The following is a 22,653-nucleotide window of genomic DNA, read 5'->3' as shown; positions in this document are numbered from 1 at the left end:
CAGGCGGACTCTCAACCACTGCGCCACCAGGGAAACCCGGAAATTATTTTTGACAAAGTGGACTTCTTTACCAAAATTTCACAAAAGTTTAAGCGGTATAAATGCACATTCTTTCTCTTCGTCTTGATGGATTTAGCCTCAATGATGGCTGTAAAACAGCAAATACTAAATAATGATTTATATTGTACTTATGTAAAGGCCTTTGACTAAAATGGTTGGTGCAAAAACACCCTTACAAGAGAAAATATGGCACCCGAGGGTGTCAGCCTAAAAATTGTTCATCAGAAGTAACTATTATTGTTTGTTTAAAGCTGTATTAGAACTGGCTCTGTCCTATGAAACATCTTTATCAAAATACAGTGCACTAGACTTGTAATGCCTCATGAGGGATGCATCATATATTCTGACACTTGATGCCCACCTTGAAGGTCATAAGATAATCCTATCCATCTCTTTGTAACCCATAATGTGCAAGACTGTAAACTTATCTAAATCTTTGAGTCTACTTTCCCAGTCAACAAAACAAAAACCAAATGCTTTTGACCAGGTTTTTATTCATTAATACATTTATTCAACAAATATGCATTGAGCATCTACTTATGCTTCTGCTCCAGTTATAGGCATTCAGGATGTAGAAGTGAACGAAACAGAAAAAAAGAACCCTCTTGCTCTCAGCTTTATATTCCACTGAGGAAGAAAAACAATGAGCAAACCTAATAAATACTGTTGGAAAAATAGAACAGGGTAAGAGAGGAATGGGAGTGCAGGGCTGGGGTGTGGAGTTCAATTTTAGTGGGGGTGGTCAAGAGAGCAAGATGATGACACTTAACAAACACTTTCATGAGGAGGGAGTTACCCATGAAAATATCTTTCCCAATCTTCATAATATTCGAAACTTTCCAATTGATTCAGGCCTTGAGTCTATGCAGTTGGTTTCAATTAGCATACACATCTCATACTCTCAACTTGCTTCTTTATTCACTTATTTAACAAATATTTATCGACTACATAGTGTGTGCCACATACTGCCAGGCTATAAGGATATATTAACATAGTCCCTGTATCAAGCTGCTCAAAACCTAATGGGTGATGCACGTAGTGGGTAAATAACTTACAGTGCTCCAAGAGAGGGCTGAGCAGAGGCCATGGGGCCCTGAGAAAGGGGAGGCTAACTTCCCAGAAGTAACCAAGTCTTTACAGAGGAGAGGATGGCATTTCAATTAGATCTGTAAAAACACTTAATAGAGATAAAAATCCAAAGTAATAAAAATATTGGGAATTAAATAGTACCTTGATTCTTACAGACATAAAAAGTATAGGATTGCCATTCATAATATTTTCTGGAAATGCACATAGAAATGCTGAAATGTCTAGATTCTTGCCATATTAACTAACAGTAATAATAGGGTAGATGTTAAAATTTCTTTAACACTGAGTGTCTATGAGTTCTGATCCTTGTCATGTATTCTTATTTCAACTCTCAGGAAGTTTTCTTTCAAGGATTGATCGACATATGAACAATTATTATGCATTTTGAATGCAAAGCCATTAGACTGGATCTCACACAAAAAAATTTTCACTTCTATTTTTCCTATCACAGGATAAATTTTCATATATGTATCCCATATTTATAATTTTCAAGATGCTTTCATGTTGTATTACTTGGTCATCTTTTTATCCCTTATGACCATTTTATCCACAATAATATCTCCAGCATGTCTTTTAGCCCTAAGATACTAAAATCCCTAGAAGATAGTCTTTCTCTCTACCCTCACAGCTAAGTTCTATGGTACAGATCAGGAATATTGCAACAGTTTTGCTTATTGTGGGCGTCTATCATGGTGCCTAAGAACAATCTGTGTGCTAAATAAATGTTCCTTTTTCCTTCTTCCCATGATTATCACATTCCTTAAGACCCAGCTCAGCTTAGCAGGACTAGGAATCTTTTTACCCTACTCTACCCCACATGGATTGTTCTTTTAAGTTTACATAGCCTCACCTCTTTGCATCTGCTCCTGCCCACCCCCAGTCCATTTTAGCTTTTTCAAATCTACTCTTAGGTGTTCTGCAGGGTCTATAATGGGCCAATATTTCTCCAGGTCCATTAGGAGTTCTGGTGGAATTCAAGAGGGTGGTGCCTGCTTAAGAGGACTACACTGAATTGTTTTCTGGCTTTTGGCCACTGGAGAAAAGGGGTCACTGAGAATGGGATTGTTTGTCCTTCAGTTAAGACCCTGATGTCTTATAACTCCTGAGCAACCTTCTGGGGCTTGTCATCCTTTTTATTCCAACCCATCCCCAACTAGGGAAATCTCTTATCTCCCTACCATGTTTCCTTGGACAGACTTCTCAGAACCCGCCCCTGGGATGGTGACTCTCATTCTGATTCCATTCAGCAGTCCTTGACCTAGATTTAGTTCCCAAGTTCCCTAGTTGAGACCTCCATGATGCCTTCACCTGTGGTAGATGTGGACGAGCTCTGATACTTCCTGGGCACTGTTTTATAGCCTACCCTAACCCCAACAAGAGCAGCAACTCTTTCCCCATATTCCCTTAAGTTGTTGCTAATTTCCTCCCTTCTGCCTCCCGACAAACTTGGTCTTGCAGAGCCTTTCCTCACAGTTTTGTTCTTCCTCAGCTGTGAGCCCAGAGAATAACCCCACCCTGAACTTCATCTTCCCCATTGCCATGCTGCATCTGTAACATCAACTGGAGCCATGAAGAGCAACCATCTTAGAAACAATTCTAAAACAAACCAAAACATACTGTCCACAGATATCCATGAGTCTCAGTAGAGAATTTTTGCTTTAGTAAAGTACTGTCTTCTGCAAAGTGTTTCAGGGAGGAGCAGAACAACTATTTTTATGCTAGGAGCTAGGGATTCCCAGAGCTCTTCCGCAATAATTCAGAATGCTTTAGGACCACGGTGAAAGCTCTTCCTGTTCATATCACCAAGGGATTTTTTAAACTCAAAGTGTGTATTTGTTTTTAGAAGAGGATCACAGTTACTATACATGAAAAACATTTTATTTGTATCTCCCTGAAGATGGTTGAAGTTAGTATAAAACACCCAGAAAACTATTTCTGTAAAGTGATGGTCCTTTTTAGAAATGCTACTTTTCTGTGCTAAAAATAATTCTAAGTGAGAACCTTCCTCCAAGAACTAGAATTTTTTTTTTTTGCCAAGAACTACAGTGAGTTCTTTCCAATGCAACGCATTTTATCATACTTATGATTATTGAAATACCTAATTATTTGCCAAGAATATTTTTATGAGTGAGGGAGAGAAAATCGATTTTTCTTAATTTGAGATGAAAATTAAAAGAGAAATGTTACTGTTATATGCAAAAGTTCTTTGTAACTGTGATCCACCAAATAAATATACAATGGTGTTATCAGTAGAAGTTGATCCTGGAATAAGCTACTTCTGTCATGGTATGAAATTCAAGGAAGACTTAATGGTAGGGAAGAAAGTAGGTTTGAAATTAACCTTTTCACTTTGCAAATTAATATGTTAAATATTCGAATAAACTTTTTAATGTTTATTTAATGCAATCTTTTATACTTTTTTTAAAAAAAAGTTTTTTGGGGGGAAGTGGTGTCTTGCAGGCATCTGTATCCTGATGACTTTTTCATCATGTAACATTAGCACTCTCTAGGGCATGGAGTTAATGGTGATTGAATCATAGGGTATGAGGTCAGTTATCTAATGATCATACAACACACTTCATTTTTTCCTCCAAACCAGCATGAGTTGCAGGTTAGACCATCTTGACAATAGATGTTTCATTTATGTTGTTTATTTTTTGAGATAGATACTGGGTAGATTGCATTAATTTCTTCATTATGGGAATATATATTAGAGTATAATTTCTAAGTTTGTCAATGTAGTATATTTCAAGAGTTGCTGTAGGAAATCATAGTGGCAGGATGCTGCTGGTGGGGAGGGGTGGGATGAGAAGACTTATTTCTCTACTCCTCCATACTCTAGGAGCACTCCTCAAACTTCAATGTGCATGTGAATCAGCTGGGGGTGTTGATAACTGCAGTAGGTCTGGGACTGGTTTGAGATTCTGCATTTCTAACAAGCTCCAGGTGATGCCTGTGCTGTTGGTCCAGAGACCACACTTTGAGGAGCATGGCCTAGGAGTCAAAATTGTTTTATCCCAGAGTTAGGAATCATCTTTCACAAGGGGAGACGCTTCTTGAATCAAAAAGACTTGGCATGCTTGCCTAATATATTTTATAGTTAAATTTTGCTCATTTCAGTTGTCTTCTCAAATTTGCCCCAAATTTGGGGGCAAATGAGCATATATACAATTGGCAATTAATCTTTAAAGACATGGACTGCAAAAACTCCTATATGTGTACCATAAATTGCCCCTAAGGAATAAAGAGCAGTTCTGATTCCACTGGATTTAAACCTGGAGTCTGAGTTTTGCAAATCAGCTGATTGTAGGGAAACTACCCTGCAAGGAGCTGGCGTCATGAACCATACTTATTTCTATCGTGAGAATTACTGGAAAAAGCTGAGGGAAAGTGAAAAGTACTGGTAGATTTTAATTATTTCCAAAAAGTAGTACACAAAAATAACTCAGAACATGCCATCTGGGGACATGGGACTTATGACAAATGAAGTTTGCTTTCTAAGAATGGTACTCAGGAGAGAAACCAACAGCTAATCAGGGTATGTCTGAGAGCTAAGAGCCTGCACGTTTCACTTGCACATTTCACTATCTCATGAAAAGCATAATTTACAGAGTTGCAGTAATAATAACAATGATAACGATGTGAATTAATAAACTCACCAGTGAAACCACCATTCAAATACATGTTGGGTAATTTAATTAGCCTCGGCTGCACTTTCTCTGTCAATCCCAAACTTACAGGGATTGAATTGTTAAGTACATTTTTCACTCTGTGATTCTGAGAAGTTTATTTTTACCTGGCAAATTATTTTAAATGTGAGACAAAGCAGGGCTGCGGTGGTGAAATCACATAGGAAGTCTGTGTTGCTGCTCCCCAGGCCTGGGCCCTGGCTGCCCCGGACCCTGGTGCACAAAGAGCTGGTGTGAATTTCAGATCCTGGGTCTGCTCTAAATCACGGGAACTGGAGAAATTAGAAATGACACCATTTACCCAGGGGCCTTTGCTGAGGAGTATTTTTTTTGGAACTTTTACATCAGTCTCAGAACTCACTGGCTTCATTAAGTCATGTGTGTCATTGTGTTAGGAAGGAAGGAAAGAACATGTTATTAGCTAGGGATTTTTTTCCTTTTCCCTCTACCACCCTCCTTTCTCATTTCATTTCATTGCATGTGGTATTTCCCTTCCCTCCCAAGATATCTATTATATCTTTCCTCTCAAGATTCTTTATGCCACAGCCTGCGTTAACCTTCCTGGTGCATGCTCTGAGGAAATATATTTCTTTATGTACATATAGTTTTGGAAGCAAACTCCCTGGCATGGGTTAAGAGATGGTTCTAGGGTCATCATTGAACTTCCCAGACGATATAGTTTTTTTCTTCTCTCACCCTTATCTTTTTTCCTTTTTCTTTAAAACTTACATTTCAGAGCTAGGGAGGAAATCAAGAGAAATAACGTGTGTGTATGTGTGTGGGGGGGTGGGGGGGGTGTGCGCGCACACGCGCACACATGCATTTTAGGAGGATGATTGTCATTGAAATTGATATGTCTAGTCCTAGCCTCCAGCAGAACACAAGCCCCGAGGGCTGGGAAGAACAAAGCCATCCTCAGAGACGAGTGGGGAGGGTGGGAGTGCATGTGCAACCTCTCATCCCTGTGGCACCAGCCAGAGCCCACAAACCATCTTATCATCCTCTGGCCCTAGGACATCAAGGAAGGCGCTGTTTGGAAAGTTCCCGTCAAGGCTGAGTTAAATATTCCAGTCTTTTGTTTGTCCTAGTGGCTTTCCTCTGCCCTTTTCTAGAATACTCAGCATAGTCTGAGTCAAAGGAAGTTTCTGGACTCCATTTTTTCCCCTTTTTTTTTTTTTGGTTTGGGCGGAGGCCTTTCATTCAGCATTCCCTCACTTACTTCTGTGTAAATTTGGACCTATTACTAGTAGTTGGGAATAAGGAGATCCTTTTCTCTCTACAGTGAGGATCCAGTCATCTCCAAGTTAAAAGCAGCTTTGACTATTGTTTGCAAAAATTTCGCATACTCTACATATTCTGAAAAGTTAAAAAAAAGTTTTAGGCCTAGGGAAGTAACTATGACCCAGAGACTTATTTTATTATTGCCAAAATTAATGTGAATGTCTGAAAAATATATTTTATGTAAATATATCATGGTTAATGGCATTATTTCTTAAACTGCTTGTTACAAAATAAGAAATAATCTAAGTCCGAGAAATCTAAAAAATAATAAAAGTCTGGAGGGAGTTTGGTGGGCAGTTGGAGTGACTGCTAGTAGGTGTGGGTTTTATTTTTTGTGGTGATGATAGTGTTATAAAATTGATTGAGGTGATGTTTGCTCAACTCTGTAAGAATACTAAAAAGTATTGAATTGTGTATTTTATAGAATCACCTGGAGAGCTTTTAAAATTTACTAAAGTCCAAGCCCCACCCAAAACCAAATGGAACAAAATGGGGGTGGGGAAGAGCCCATCAGTGTATTGTAAATATTCTCCTCTTTTTAAGAAAATTTTAGTTGAACATTTAAATGATTCCACAATCATAACAATATTAAAAAGAAAACTCACTTCTATCCTTCTTTCCATCCACTTTGTCTCCTGCCACCACTCTATACACTTTTATTAGTTTTAGTGTGTCTTTCAAGTACACTTTTCTATAAACCAGTGGTTCTCAAACTGTAGCATGGATCAGGATTACCTAAAGCAGCGATCCCCAACCTTTTGGGAACCAGGGACCTGTTTCGTGGAAGATAACTTTTCCATGGATCGGGGGCGGGGGGAGGGATGGTTCAGGCGGTAATGCCAGCAATAGGGAGTGATGGGGAGCGGCAGATGAAGCTTTGCTCACTCGCCTGCCACTCACCTCCTGCTGTGCGGCCCAGGGATTGGGGACCCCTGACCTAGAGGGCCTGTGAAAACACAGATAGCCAGGCCCCACCCATAGAGTTTCTCATTCAGTAAGTGTAGGGTGAAGCTGAGAATTACACTTCTAACAAGTTTTCAGGTGATGCTGATGCTGTTGGCCTGTAGAGCCACTGGTACAAAAAGGAGAAGGAATCATGACAAGGAGGAAACATTGATGGGAATAAGAAGGGGGTCATGTGGATTAGTAAATTTAAATAAAATCCTGAGGTTGGTAGGGAAGGTTTAGAGAAGCAGTGGGGATGAGGGTGGTTAAGCAAGATGCTACCTCCTTAGACAACCTAGTGAAGGAAGAGCAAGACCCAAGATATTGAGAGACTTAAGGCTGGAGAGAGCATCAAACCATCCTTTCTGCACTATCCTATATGGCAGCCACTAGCCACATTTGGCAATTGAGCACTTGAAATGTAGCCAATGTGACTGAGGAAATAAATTTTTAATTTTATCTAATTTTAATTAATTGAAATTGAAAACAAAAAGTTGATACTTGATTAAGTTAATGGAAAACTTTTAAGTATGTTTGGAACAACCTGGTATGTGAATCTATGTTTTCAACTGTAAATTTTATGAAATCTAACACAGATAAAATATTTTCCATGAAAATTTAGTATCTGAATTGAGATGTGCTAGAAGCATAAAATATATATCAGATATAGAAAGCTTGGTTTCAACATTAAAATATCTCATTAATAATTTTATATTGATTACATATTAAAATGATAAGATTTTCAAGTATTTGGTTGAATAAAATACATTAATTATATGAAAACAATATTATTAGTTATATAAAATTAATTTCTACTTTTTTTACTTTTTTAATGTAGTTACTAGACAATTTGAAGTTATTTATGAAACTATTATATTTCTGTTGGACAATGCTGGTCTATATGGTGTCCAGTAGTGTAGCTACTAGCTATGTGTTGCTATTTAAATTTTAATTAAAACTAAATAAAATTTAAAATTCAGTACCTCAGTCTCACTAGCCGCATTTTCAGTGTTCAATAGCTGTACGTGCTCAGTGGCTACCATATTGGATAGTGCAAATATAGAATGTCTATATCAGCATAGGAGATTCTATGGAACAGCTTTGGTCTCCATCTCTTCAATGAGTTGAGAGGAAAGATTCTTTCTTAAAGGTGATATTGGGAATTTTGAGGAGAGGAGTAAAGATCTGAAACATAGATATTGGAAATGTTTCACCAAGTCTTCAAGAGATGAATAAAAGGATTGGAAGTGTAGATATGGAGCCCTCACTGAAGCAAGGCAGTTGAAGGTTGACAGAGATATAATGGCAGCAGGTCAAGGGATTCTACCTGGCAAGAACATGCATTGTTTAATAGGCTAACCAGAAACTCCAGGCTAAGGAAGAAAATAACTAAGGACAAAATTGAGGTGGAGGTTGTAGAAGATGGTGAAGGATAAAGGGACAGAATGAAGATGACAGTGTGGACAAAAAAAATTTTGTTAAATGTAAAATGATAAGAGAAATGGAAGAGGGGTGAGGGGCATCATACAACAGAAATGTCAAAGTCTGCATTATTGGAGTGGAACAATTTCAAGTGGTGATGAAGGCAAAGGTATGACTCTTTAAGTGGGTAAATGAGTTTGGAGTGGATAGTAGCATACTACAACATTAGCAACATGATTGTTAGAGGTTTTGAGGAGGATAGCTGGTAAAAGAGAGAGAAGATCTGCTAAGTGCTGAAGGTGGAAGAATGGCCAGGTGGGTGCTGTGGTCAGGAAAGGGAAAGGCTGAAATAAGCTGTTGGTCAGAACCTCCAAAAAAAAAACATTGTGGAGGAAACTCATGGGAGTGATGATCAGAAGTGGTGTGGGAAGCAGGCATATGTTGCTTCAGAAAGCTGCTCTGAACTTCCTCAATCAAACGTAACCTTTCTCCTCTCTTGAACCCTGAGGCACTTTGCACTTCTTTGGTAAACTGTGGCTATTTATATACTCACCTAAACACGTCCCCTGCCCCTCACCTCCCCAACTCCCCCTATCCCTTACCCCCGCCTGAATCTGATACACACACACATACCCTCATCTGATTGGAAGTTCTTTGAAGGTTGGAACAATGTTTTCCTCTTTTATTCAAGTTTCTGAATATTCATAAATTCACATGGAATTAATTTTGATTGAGATTCTTATAAACAAACAAAAAAAACCCACAGAGGCTGGATCTACATGTTTAGGTGGAAATTAGAACATCTGTAGTGGAACATCACAGAGCTCTGTGATATCTTCTTATTCATTATTTTGGTCAAAGATTTGAATGAAGCTATCCTTAGGCAAATAACACAAAGCTAAGCCACTGTACATCATTACAGACTTTTAAGCAAAAGAAATCTAGTGGGAACGTGCAGCATGGATTCTTGATAAAGATGGGACCCAAGAAGAAGGGTGTAAGCATCTCAGTGTCATTCGCTCAGCATCTTTTTTTTTTTTTTTTTGCAGTACGCGGGCCTCTCACTGTTGTGGCCTCTCCCGTTGCAGAGCACAGGCTCCAGACGCGCAGGCTCAGCGGCCATGGCTCATGGGCCCAGCCGCTCTGCGGCATGTGGGATCTTCCCGGACCGGGGCACGAACCCGCATCCCCTGCATCGGCAGGCGGACTCTCAACCACTGCACCACCAGGGAAGCCCCACTCAGCATCTTTTTGTAAGTGACACTGTGCTCAGCTCTGCATGTATACATGGCTATAGTAGTTGTCCCAGTGTGGAGTGCTAATGGTGTAATGTACAAATATGAGATACAAATCAGGAGGCAGGAAGGAGAGCAGTGAACCCCAATGAGTCCTCAGACCACTATTTGACTCGAGTGTTACATTGCTTAAGCAAACTAAAAGTCCAGGGACACAGCCAAATAGAAGTTAACATCCACCTACATAAGGACAACAGTTTAAACCCTGTGACTGATATTTTAATCCCTCAGCACCCGGAGGTCAGGGCTTTACATGCCAGGAATGGATCAGTTACACAAATATAATTGTAATGTAGAGCAGTGCTTGGAGCAACGTGTCAGTCCATGTCATCTTGGATGTCCCAGAGACTGCACGTGACATATGCCAGGATATCTGAAATGCTAACATTGACTTCCTCCTTACTGCACTTCACATCCTTTCAAGGATAATTAACAATTTGGCAAAATTGATTTTGAAAAGAGGGGAAACAAAGACAAAATTTTATTTACTCTTTTCCTTCTCTCTTCCTAAGATCTGTTTCCCTCTGTGCTCCTTGCAGTTCAAGTTCAATCTGTAAACAAATGAGTCTCATTTTTCTCTTGAATTTGGGGGTAACTTTATAGTTTAAGGGCCATCTGTGATTCCCCTATCTATATATGCATAACCTGGACCATCAACAGGAAAATGCAGCCTAGTGAATTCTGTGTAGGGCTCTGGAAAGAGCATGGCAGCCCTCTGGAAGTGAAATGGAAAAGATTAGTTGGCCCAGGGAGGCCTCCATTTGGGCTGCAAATTTGGAGATTTAGAGCCAAATCCTCATTCCATGTGACTCCAGGGGAGCTTTGGTCAGTGTGTAATTCAGTGTGGGTTGGGCAAGAAGAAGACAGAAGAACATGAAATTGCCAAGTTTGAGGCCTATTACGCAGTTGTGACCTGACCTAGAATATGGTGCCGAGTTGTGTGTGGGTAACTCAACCATAAAAAGGCAGCTGTGGTCTTATTAGTCGTGAACTTGAGATCATTTTAGTAGAAGATGAATTGCCCCTAAATGATTGATCTGGTATTTGGAGGAAATGCTGTTCTCTTTGCTTCTCCCAAATGGAGACACTAACCAGATGCTTGTCCCACACCCAGAACATTATTTGTGGTGTGGCTCTTTCTGTGGCCTGCTGGGGAATGATGACCTTGGACTGACAATTCCCCTTAAAGTAGCAAACTTATGTTTTTCATCTTAACATGATATGCCAGAGGCACTGAATAACAACCTACATCCTTTCACACACCACATGTCTGTGCCAGGTTAAAGCTGATAAAAGTTGGAGGGAGGGTTTTTTGAGTGGTCTGACTGAGGCCAGAAATGGAGATATTCAATAAGAGCCAGCCCTTCTTTTTTGCCCTTAGGCCCCCTCAAAGAAAATCATAGAGACGCTCTGTGAGTTTGGACTCAAAGTAGCTTAAAATTTCAAGCCAAGAGAAATGTCCCTCCCCTTTCTTTGTGAGGTTTTGTAGCAAAATAACCTGTTTGCTTGAGAGATTAGAGTTGTCAGCTTCAGCATTGCATGGGAAGGTCTGACCTTGAGAATTATGGGCAAACAGGAAATCAGCAGTGCAGGAGAAAGGCAAGCCTGCAGCCGAGATCACCTGGCCAAGCTCACGTCTGACAAGAACCCAGAAGATGAGAGCTAGGGCAAAGGTGAACCCAGCCTAGCAGCCTGTCTTCTCCTGAGCCACAGAAAAATTAAAATCTGGGAGCAGATGCTGGAAGATTTCCCCCAAACAAAGACATGGCACCCTTTTATTTCTGTTCTAGAAGAAAAAGAGGTAGAGCATGGATTTTCTTCCTATGCTGCTTCTTAACCTATACGGTGGTACTAGATTTTCTTCTGAACCTTCTGCCTACCCTTTGGCCATAAACAGCTTTTGTGGATTGGACAGTAAACCAGCAGGACTGAGGTTACTTTCATTCTGAAAATGCAGATTATTTCCAGGTGTGAACTAAAGGGAATCAAATGTTATATCAGGAATTTGATGAGAATAAAAGCCTTGAGAATAATAATATCTTCTGTTTGGAGAGCATTTGATTACTTACAGGACAGTTTTCTCTGTTACCTCATTTGATTCTCACAAAAGCCCTGTGGAGTAGGTGGGCCAGGTGTTATTTCCCAATTCTACAGATGCAGAAACTGAGCCCCGCTGATTCTGTAACTAGCCAGAAATCACAGAAGGATGGGGCAGAGCAGGTGTGGTCTGGGGACCTTGTCATTCCACCCAGTCTCCTGCCAAAGTCTTATCTCAGGCTGCAAAATAACAGGTGATGTGAGTGACCCATGGCATCCTCTGGCATCATGTATTCATCCATGACCTCCACTTCCACTGTGGTCCTCTCAACTAAGGTGATTGTAACATCTTCCTTTTGGCTACCTAAAACTTCACCCCCAGCAATCCATCAAAATGCTTTCTAGCAGGATCTTCTTGGCAGACCATATTGGACTGGAGTGAGTTTCACTTTCCATAAGATAAAAGCTAAATTGCTCATTAAAAGTCCATCAAGAGGCCCCTCCATGGCCACCTGTCTTCTTTCCCTGCAAGTACACAGCTGTCAGGTGATCCTTTTCACTATCAGTCACCGAATACCCTTGCTCTTTTTAGTCTCTGCATGTGATCTAAAACTCTAGGAATAACCGTCCATTACTTGGGTGGGTAAGTGTATACCTTTACCTCTTCGGCCAGCACAGGGAGACTGGGGATTTTTGCAGAACAGTTTGTTTGCTTTTAACATTTTCATATTCACAGCTATGCAGCAGTCTTGTATTTGTGGCTCTCGGGCCTGGAATGTTCTGCCTCCACATACCCAAAAGTCTCCCTTTCTCACCTCCATCAAGTGTTCATTCCAGTGTGTCTTCTTAGTGGGCCCCTCTTCCCCACCACCAGCCTACTTAAAAATCTCAATCACCCACCCCCACTCGACACTCCTGATCCCACTTACCTTGCTCTACAATGTTTTTTGCGTAGCATGTATCACCTCATGTAATCTACTTATTTAATATGTCAGTTGTTTATTGTCTGTCTCTTTTGCCAGAATTAAGTTCTAAGAGGAGAAGAAGTTAGATTTTTATTGCTCGTTGTTGTATCCCAAATGCCTAAAGCAGTACCTGGCATATAGTAAGTGCTCAAAAAATTTTTGTTGAAACAATGAAATGTCCTTCCTCTGTGCATCTCACCTCCCTTTCTCAGCCTTCAAGATTGTTCACATTACAGTCTTCACCAATCACTTGTTTCCATACATCAAATAACCTCAAATCACTGATTTGCCTCCACTTGTGAATATTCACATGTATTATTTACCAGGCCAATTACTCACAGTACCTTTGGGGTGAAGTAGGGCATTTATGAGGGTTCTCAAAGGACCAGAAAGTATCTCAGTTCTGCAGATGTAGGAATTTTTTATTGGGCCACATTTTCTTAGGCCTTGGTAAAGCTGCTTATGGGGCCCCCAATCACGGGACCAAGAATTATTATTTATGTATTTCCAATACATAAAAAACTAGGTGCAAGTTTTCATATCTCGATAAACTATGAAGTGCTTCATTTCCTCTGTCCTGCATGACCCTTTCTCTCTTCTCTACTTTCTTTCACAGTAATCTCCAGCACATATGTGTTACACAGAATGCTGTGTAAAAGTAAGAAAAAGAAAAGCTATTCAACGTTTGTTAGCATAAGGACAGAATAATAGGTGATAGAGGCATATGAATGATAGAGGCCCATAATGGACCATACGGGACATGGCATGACTTAACTTGTAAACTTCTCCCTACCAAATGAACCAGTCACTATGGGAAAAATTTGCAGAGTAAAAAAAAAAAAAAAAGATGATGCAACACATCACCTCCTTTACTAAAGGACTGAATAATTCACAAAGAGACACATATGTGCCAAGCTAATCAGAATACTGATACTGGTTAATTTGAGCACTGCCTTCCCAGTAGGGCAATCTACTTAGAAAACAAAATTAGGAGCTGAAGGTTGCATGATGAATATAAATTGAGAGCAAAGGAGCTTGGTTGTGTCTGACTGGCAGCAGTGATATCTCAATTCCAATAACTAGAGGTATGGACAGTGAGCCAGATGTTCACACTAACAGTCATTTTGTTGTGTCTGCAGCTGCCACAGACATTGTGGCACTGGCTGCTAACTTTAACTCTTTCGTTCTTAATAACATTGCACTTTTGTTGTACTCATCATTCTATCACTCTCATTTTAATATGTACATGGATTTTACTTACATATTTTAGTTTATAAGATCCCAGTTTACTATACGGGCTGATATAAACGTTATGCCTGTTGCTAACTGGTGACAGTAGGTAGTAGTAGATCCTTTCCTCCCAGCCCCTCATTTGAGAAAGGGGAATATGGGGTAACTTTCTCAGTACATATCTTCAATACGTGTATCCAATGACATTAAAGAATGGATTATTAATATACACTATACAGATTAGGTAAACTGTGATTTGTCTCAACCAGAGAAATCACCATTCTGGCACTACCCTATACTACATTTTCTCTAATTTCTAACACCATTCTACATGATAATTGTCCCTGTACCACCTGGTCTAATGCCTTCAGTTCCTTAAATATAGAACAAGTAGTTACACATTTAAGAAGTATGCAAGTATGCCTTTGCCTCTGTATGTATCTGTTTAAACCCTATGACATAAAATGTAAATATCACAAATTAAAAGATTAGCAGATGCGACTACTCTCAAATTAAATGTACTAGAGGCAGAAGACACTATTACAAAAGTTCACAAAACATTATGATGGGAGAAAATACCTTGCCATATATTTAATAGACTAAAATTAATAGATATGGGAGAAAATCTTCATCTTGGCTATTTGTTACTATCCCAAACATAAAAATACTTAATCAATAGCAAAAAAGAAAGCTAGTAAGGCATGAGTAGGCAGTTCTCAAAATAAGAACTTCAAATGGCCAAAAATATGAAAAGTTTCTCAATCTTACTAGTGACCATGGACATATAGTGTTAAAAATAATGAGATTCTCTTTCTTTTATGTTGGCAAAAATTTAAAGAAATTGATAATATATATGTGGAAAAGAGTGTGGAGAAAGGGCAATCTCATACCACAACTGGAGGGTAGTTGCAAAATTTTTAAAGGGCATTTGACAATTCTTATCAAGCTCTTAAGCACAAGAACATTTGACTTGGCAATTCTACTTCTATAATCCATCCTGGAACAACACTCTCAGAAGAGTATAGGGATATTTGAATAAATACATTAATTGCAGAATTGTTTCCACTTCCCCTAAATGTGTACGGTAAATCACATGATAATACAATGAAATTCATGTAGCCATTAAAATGAAGGAGCAGATCTATATGGACTGCTGTGGGAGAATGTCCACAATATATTTACTGAATGAAAAAAAAAAGTTAAAGAATAATATTTATGGTGTAATCTCATTTTTACAACAAACATTTTTAGGTACATAGAAAAAGTCCTGAAATACCAACCCCTTCAGACTATCTGATAAGGACAAGAGTTTCCCCTTTTATTTCTGTACTTCATACTTCACTAGTGTTGGATTTTTTTTTTTGGATAGTTACATATAATGCTCGTATGAGTTTCCTGGGGCTGCCATAACAAACTGCACGTAGTAAACAACAGAAAATCGTTGTCGGGAGACCTTCAAGATGGCAGAGGAGGAGGACGTGGAGATCACCTTCCTCCCCACAAATACATCAGAAATACAACTACATGTGGAACAGCTCCTACCGAACACCTACTGAACACTGGCAGAAAACCTCAGACTTCCCCAAAGGCAAGAAACTCCCCATGTACCTGGGTAGGGCAAAAGAAAAAACAGAGACAAAAGAATAGGGACGGGACCTGCACCAGTGGGAGGGAGCTGTGAAGAAGGAAAGGTTTCCACACACTAGGCAGCCCCTTCACTGGTGGAGGCTGCGGGTGGCAGGGGTGAAGCTTCAGAGCCACGGAGGAGAGCACAGCAACAGGGGTGCGGAGAGCAAAGCAGAGAGATTCCTGCACGGAGGATCAGTGCTGACCAGCACTCACCAGCCCGAGAGGCTTGTCTGCTCATCCGCCGGGGTGGGCGGGGCTGGGAGCTGAGGCTCGGGCTTCGGTCGGATCCCAGGGAGAGGACTGGGGTTGGCTGCATGAACACAGCCTGAAGAGGGCTACTGCGCCACGGCTAGCCGGGAGGGAGTCCGGGAAAAGGTCTGGAGCTGCCAAAGAGGCAAGAGACCATTGGTTGTGGGTACGTGAGGAGAGGGGATTAAGAGCACTGCCTAAACGAGCTCCAGAGATGGACGCGAGCCACAGCTATCAGCACGGACCCCAGAGATGGGCATGAAACGCTAAGGCTGCTGCTGCAGCCACTAAGAAGCCTCTGTGCAAGCACAGGTCACTATCCACAACTCCCCTCCCGGGAGCCTGTGCAGCTCGCCACTGCCAGGGTCCCGTGCTTCCCCAGGAGAACACACAGTGCGCCTCACGCTGTTGGAACATCACTCCGGCCTCTGCAGCCGCATGCTCCTCCCGCATTACATACCCCTCCCTCCCCTCCAGCATGAGTGAGCCAGAGCCCCCTAATCAGCTGCTACTTTCACCTCTACCTGTCTGGGCAGGGAACAGATGCCCTCAGGCGACCTACATGCCGAACCACAGGACCTGTGTGAACAAAGAAGAGAAAGGGAAATTTCTCCCAGCAGCCTCAGGAGCAGCGGATTAAATCTCCACGATCAACTTGATGTATCTTGCATTTTTGGAACACCTTAACAGAAAACGAATCATCCCAAAATTGAGATGGTGGACTTTGGGAGCAACTGTAGACTTGGGGTTTGCTGTATGGCACTGACCAGTTTCTGGTTTTATGTTTATCTTAGTTTAGTATTTAGAGTTTATTATCATTGGTAGATTTGTTTATTGATTTAGTCGCTCCCTCTTTTTTTTAATACACAGATATATATATATATATTTTTCCTTTTTCTCTTTTTGTAAGTGTGTATGTGTATGCTTCTTTGTGTGATTTTGTCTGTATAGCTTTGCTCTTACCATTTGTTCTAGGGTTCAGTCTGTCCATTTTCTTATTGTTTGTTTGTTTTAGTATAAATTTAGAGCGTGTTATCATTGTTGGATTTGTTTTTTGGTTTGGTTGCTCTCTTCTTTCTTTTTCTTATTACTTTTTAATTTTTAATAATTTTTTTATTTTAATAACTTTATTTCTTCTTATTTTACTTCTTTCTTTCTTTCCTCCACCCTTTTCTTCTGAGCCATGTGGCTGACAGGGTCTTGGTTCTCGAGCTGGGTGTCAGGCCTGTGCCTCTAAGGTAGGAGAGCTGAGTTCAAAACATTGGTTCACCAGAGACCTCCCAACTCCACATAATATCAAATTACGAAAGCTCTCCCAGAGATCCCCATCTCAACGCTAAGACCCAACTCCACACAACAACCAGCAAGCTACAGTGCTGGACACCCTGTGCCAAGCAACTAGCAAGACAGGAACACAACCACACCCATTAGCAGAGAGGCTGCCTAAAATCATAATAAGGTTACAGACACCCCAAAACACACCACCAGACGTACTGTGCACACAAGAAAGAAAAGATCCAGCCTCATCCACTAGAACACAGGCACTAGTCCCCTCCACCAGGAAGCCTACACAACTCACTGAACCAAACTTAGCCACTGGAGGCAGACACCAAAAACAACCTGAACTATGAACCAACAGCCTGTGAAAAGGAAACCCCAAACACAGTAAGTTAAGCAAAATGAGAAGACAGAAAAACACACAGCAGATGAAGGAGCAAGATAAAAACCCACCAGACCGAAAAAATGAAGAGGCAATAGGCAGTCTACTTGAAAAAGAATTCATAGTAATGATAGTAAAGATGATCCAAAATCGTGGAAATAGAATGGAGAAAATACAAGAAACGTTTAACAAGGACCTAAAACAGCCAAAGACCAAACAAACAATGATGAACAACACAATAAGTGAAATTACAAATTCTCTAGAAGGAATCAATAGCAGAATAACTGAGGCAGAAGAACGGATAAGTGACCTGGAAGATAAAATAGTGGAAATAACTACTGCAGAGCACAATAAAGGAAAAAGAATGAAAAGAATAGAGGGTAGTCTTAGAGACCTCTGGGACAACATTAAACACACCAACATTCGAATTATAGGGGTCCCAGAAGAAGAGAAAAAGAAAGGGAATGAGAAAATATTTGAAGAGATTATAGTTGAAAACTTCCCTAAAATGGGAAAGGAAATAGTCAATCAAGTCCAGGAAATGCAGAGAGTCCCATACAGGTTAACTCCAAGGAGAAACACTCCAAGACACATATTAATCAAACTATCAAAAATTAGATACACAGAAAAAAATATTACAAGAAGCAAGGGAAAAACAGCAAATAACATACAAGGGAATTACCATAAGGTTAACAGCTGATCGTTCAGCAGAAACTCTGCAAGCCAGAAGAGAGTGGCAGGACATATTTAAAGTGATGAAAGGGAAAAACCTACAACCAAGATTACTCTGCCTACCAAGGATCTCATTCAGATTTGATGGAGAAATTAAAACCTTTACAGACAAGCAAAAGCTAAGAGAATTCAGCACCACTAAACCAGTATTACAACAAATGCTAAAGGAACTTCTCTAGGCGGGAAACACAAGAGAAGGGAAAGACCTACAATAACAAACGCAAACAATTAAGAAAATGGTAATAGGAACATACATATCGATAATTACCTTAAATGTAAATGGATTAAAACTCCCACCAAAAGACATAGACTGTATGAATGGATACAAAAACAAGACCCATATATATGCTGTCTACAAGAGACCCACTTCAGACCTAGGGACACATACAGACTGAAAGTGAGGGGATGGAAAAAGATATTCCATGCCAATGGAAATCAAAAAAAAGCTGGAGTAGCAATTCTCACATCAGACAAAGTAGACTTTAAAATAAATACTATTACAAGAGACAAGGAAGGACACTACATAATGATCAAGGGATCAATCCAAGAGGAAGATATAACAATTGTAAATATTTATGCACCCAACATAGGAGCACCTCAATACATAAGGCAAATGCTAACAGCCATAAAAGGGGAAATCGACAGTAACACGATAGTAGGGGACATTAACACCCCACTTTCACCAATGGACAGATCATCCAAAATGAAAATAAATAACGAAACACAAGCTTGAAATGACACATTAAATAAATGCACTTAATTGATACTTATAGGACATTCCATCTCAAAACAACAGAATACACTTTCTTCTCAAGTGCTCTTGGAACATTCTCCAGGAGAGATTATATCTTGGGTCACAAATCAAGCCTTCATAAATTTAAGAAAATTGAAATTGTATCAAGTATCTTTTCTGACCACAACACTATGGGACTAGATATCAATTCCAGGAAAAGATCTGTAAAAAATACAAACACATGGAGGCTAAGCAATACACTACTTAATAACCAAGAGATCACTGAAGAAATCAAAGAGGAAATCAAAAAAATACCTAGAGACAATTGATAATGAAAGCATGACAATCCAAAACATATGGGATGCAGCAAAAGCAGTTCTAAGAGGGAAGTTTATAGCAATACAATCCTACCTCAAGAAACAAGAAACATCTCAAACAGACCTAACTTTCAATCCTAAACCATCTCAAACCTAACTTTTCACCTAAAGCAATCAGACAAAGAAGAACAAAATAACCCCAAAGTTAGCAGAAGGAAAGAAATCATAAAAATCAGATCAGAAATAAATGAAAAAGAAATGAAGGAAACGATAACAAAGATCAATAGAACTAAAAGCTGGTTCTTTGAGAAGATAAACAAAACTGATAAACCATTAGCCAGACTCATCAAGAAAAAAAGGGAGAACTCAAATCAATAGAATTAGAAATGAAACAGAAGTTACAACTGACACTGCAGAAATACAAAGCATCATGAGAGATTACTACAAGCAACTATCTGCCAATAAAATGGACAACCTGGAAGAAATGGACAAACTCTTAGAAAAGCACAACCTTCTGAGACTGAACCAGGAGGAAATAGAAAATATAAACAGACCAATCACAAGCACTGAAATTCAGACTGTGATTTAAAATGTTCCAACAAACAAAAGCCCAGGACCAGATGGCTTCACAGGCAAATAATATCAAACATTTAGAGAAGAGCTAACACCTTTCCTTCTCAAAATCTTCCAAAATGTAGCAGAGGGAGGAACACTCCAAGCTCGTTCTACAAAGCCACCATCGCCCTGATACCAAAACCAGACAAAAATGTCACAAAGAAAGAAAACTACAGGCCAATATCACTGATGAACATAGATGCAAAAATCCGCAACAAAATACAGGCAAACAGAATCTAATAGCACATTAAAAGGATCATACACCATGATCAGGTGAGGTTTATCCCAGGAATGCAAGGCTTCTTCAATATACACAAACCAATCAATGTGATAAATGATATTAACAAATTGAAAAAGAAATACCATATGATCATCTCAATAAATGCAGAAAAAGCTTTCAACAAAATTCAGCACCCATTTATGATATAAAAACCCTCCAGAAATTAGGCATAGAGGGAACTTACCTCAACATAACAAAGGTCATATATGACAAACCCACAGCCAACATTGTTCTCAATGGTGAAAAACTGAAGCCATTTCCTCTAAGATCAAGAACAAGACAAGGTTGTCCACTCTTACCACTATTATTCAATATAGTTTTGGAAGTTTAAGCTACAGCAATCAGAAAAGAAAAAGAAATAAAAGGAATCCAAATCAGAAAAGAAGTAAAGCTGTCACTGTTTGTAGATGATGTGGTACTATACATAGAGAATTCTAAAGATGGTACCAGAAATCTACTAGAGCTAATCAATGAATTTGGTAAAGTAGCAGGATGTAAAATTAATGCACAGAAATCTCTTGCATTCCTATACACTAATGATGAAAAATCTGAAAGAGAAATTAAGGAAACACTCCCATTTACCATTGCAACAAAAAGAATAAAATACCTAGGAATAAACCTACCTATAAAAAAAAGACCTGTATGCAGAAAACTACAAGACACTGATGAAAGAAGTTAAAGATGATACCAACAGATGGAGAGATATACCATGTTCTTGGATTCAAAGAATCAATATTGTGGAAATGACTATACTACCCAAAGCAATCTACAGATTCAATGCAATCCCTATCAAATTACCAATGGCATTTTTTACAGAACTAGAACAAAAAATCTTAAAATTTGTATGGAGACACAAAAGACCCCGAATAGCCAAAGCAGTCTTGAGGGAAAAAAACCAAGCTGGAGGAATCAGACTCCCTGACTTCAGACTATACTATAAAGCTACAGTAATCAAGACAATATGGTACTGGCACAAAAACAGAAACATAGATCATTGGAACAAGATAGAAAGCCCAGAGGTACCCCCACACACCTATGGTGAACTAATCTATGACAAAGAAGGCAAGGATATACAATGGAGAAAAGACAGCCTCTTCAATAAGTGGTGCTGGGAAAACTGGACAGGTACATGTAAAAGAACGGGATGAGAACACTCCCTAACAGCATACACAAAAATAAACTCAAAATGGATTGAGGCCTAAATGTAAGACCGGACACCGTAAACCTCTTAGAGGAAAACATAGGAGGAACACTCTTTGACATAAATCACAGCAAGATCTTTTTTGATCCACCTCCTAGAGTAACGGGAATAAAAACAAAATAAACAAATGTGACCTAATGAAACTTAAAAGCTTTTGCACAGCAAAGGAAACCATAAACAAGATGAAAAGACAACCCTCAGAATGGGAGAAAATATTTTCAAACGAATCAACGGACAAAGGATTAATCTCCAAAATATATAAATAGCTCATGCAGCTCAATATTAAAAAACAAACAACCCCATCCAAAAATGGGCGAAGATGTAAATAGACATTTCTCCAAAGAAGACATACAGATGGCCAAGAAGCACATGAAAAACTGCTCAACATCACTAATCATTAGAGAAATGCAAATCAAAACTACAATGAGGTATCACCTCACACCAGTTAGAATGGGCATCATCAGAAAAGCTACAAACAGTAAATGCTGGAGAGGGTGTGGAGCAAAGGGGACCCTCTTGCACTGTTGGTGGGAATGTAAATTGGTACAGCCACTATGGAGAACAGTATGGAGGTTCCTTAAAAAACTAAAAATAGAATTACCATATGACCCAGCAATCCCACTACTGGGCATATACCCTGAGAAAACCATAATTCAAAAAAAGTCATGTTCCACAATGTTCATTTACAATAGCTCTATTTACAATAGCCAGGACATGGAAGTAACCTACATGTTCATCAACAGATGAATGGATAAAGGAGATGTGGCACATATATACAATGGAATATTACTCAGCCATAAAAAGAAACGAAATTGAGTTATTTGTAGTGAGGTGAATGGACCTAGAGACTGTTATACAGAGTGAAGTAAGTCAGAAAGAGAAAAATAAATACCATATGCTTACACGTATATATGGAATCTTAAAAAAAGAAAAAAATTGGTACTGAAGAACCTAGAGGCAGGACAGGAATAAAGACGTAGACATGGAGAGTGGACCTGAGGACACGGGAAGAAGGAAGGGTAAGCTGGCACGAAGTGAGAGAGTGGCATGGACATATATACACTACCAAATGTAAAATAGATAGCTAGTGGGAAGCAGCCTCATAGCACAGGGAGATCAACTCCGTGGTTTGTGACCACCTAGAGGGGTGGGATAGGGAGGTTGGGAGTGAGACACAAGAGGGAGGGGATATGGGGAAATATGTATATGTGTTGCTGATTCACT

General features: G+C 39.5%; 1 long non-coding RNA gene across 1 annotated transcript in view; it reads left to right on the top strand.

The window, feature by feature from the left end:
* The first annotated feature begins 9,674 nt into the window (after positions 1-9,674).
* The window catches only part of LOC132524734 (uncharacterized), a 113,973-nt gene continuing 100,994 nt past the window's right edge, over positions 9,675-22,653 (top strand). Inside the window, exon 1 of the long non-coding RNA XR_009541997.1 lies at positions 9,675-9,739. This is a non-coding gene — a long non-coding RNA (uncharacterized LOC132524734). The remainder of the gene's footprint in view (positions 9,740-22,653) is intronic.

The sequence above is a fragment of the Lagenorhynchus albirostris genome, chromosome 8 (assembly GCF_949774975.1).
Source record: "Lagenorhynchus albirostris chromosome 8, mLagAlb1.1, whole genome shotgun sequence".
In the NCBI taxonomy this organism is placed as follows: domain Eukaryota; kingdom Metazoa; phylum Chordata; class Mammalia; order Artiodactyla; family Delphinidae; genus Lagenorhynchus; species Lagenorhynchus albirostris.
Note: the sequence above shows the minus strand (reverse complement) of the source record. Positions and strands in the feature narration are given on the sequence as shown.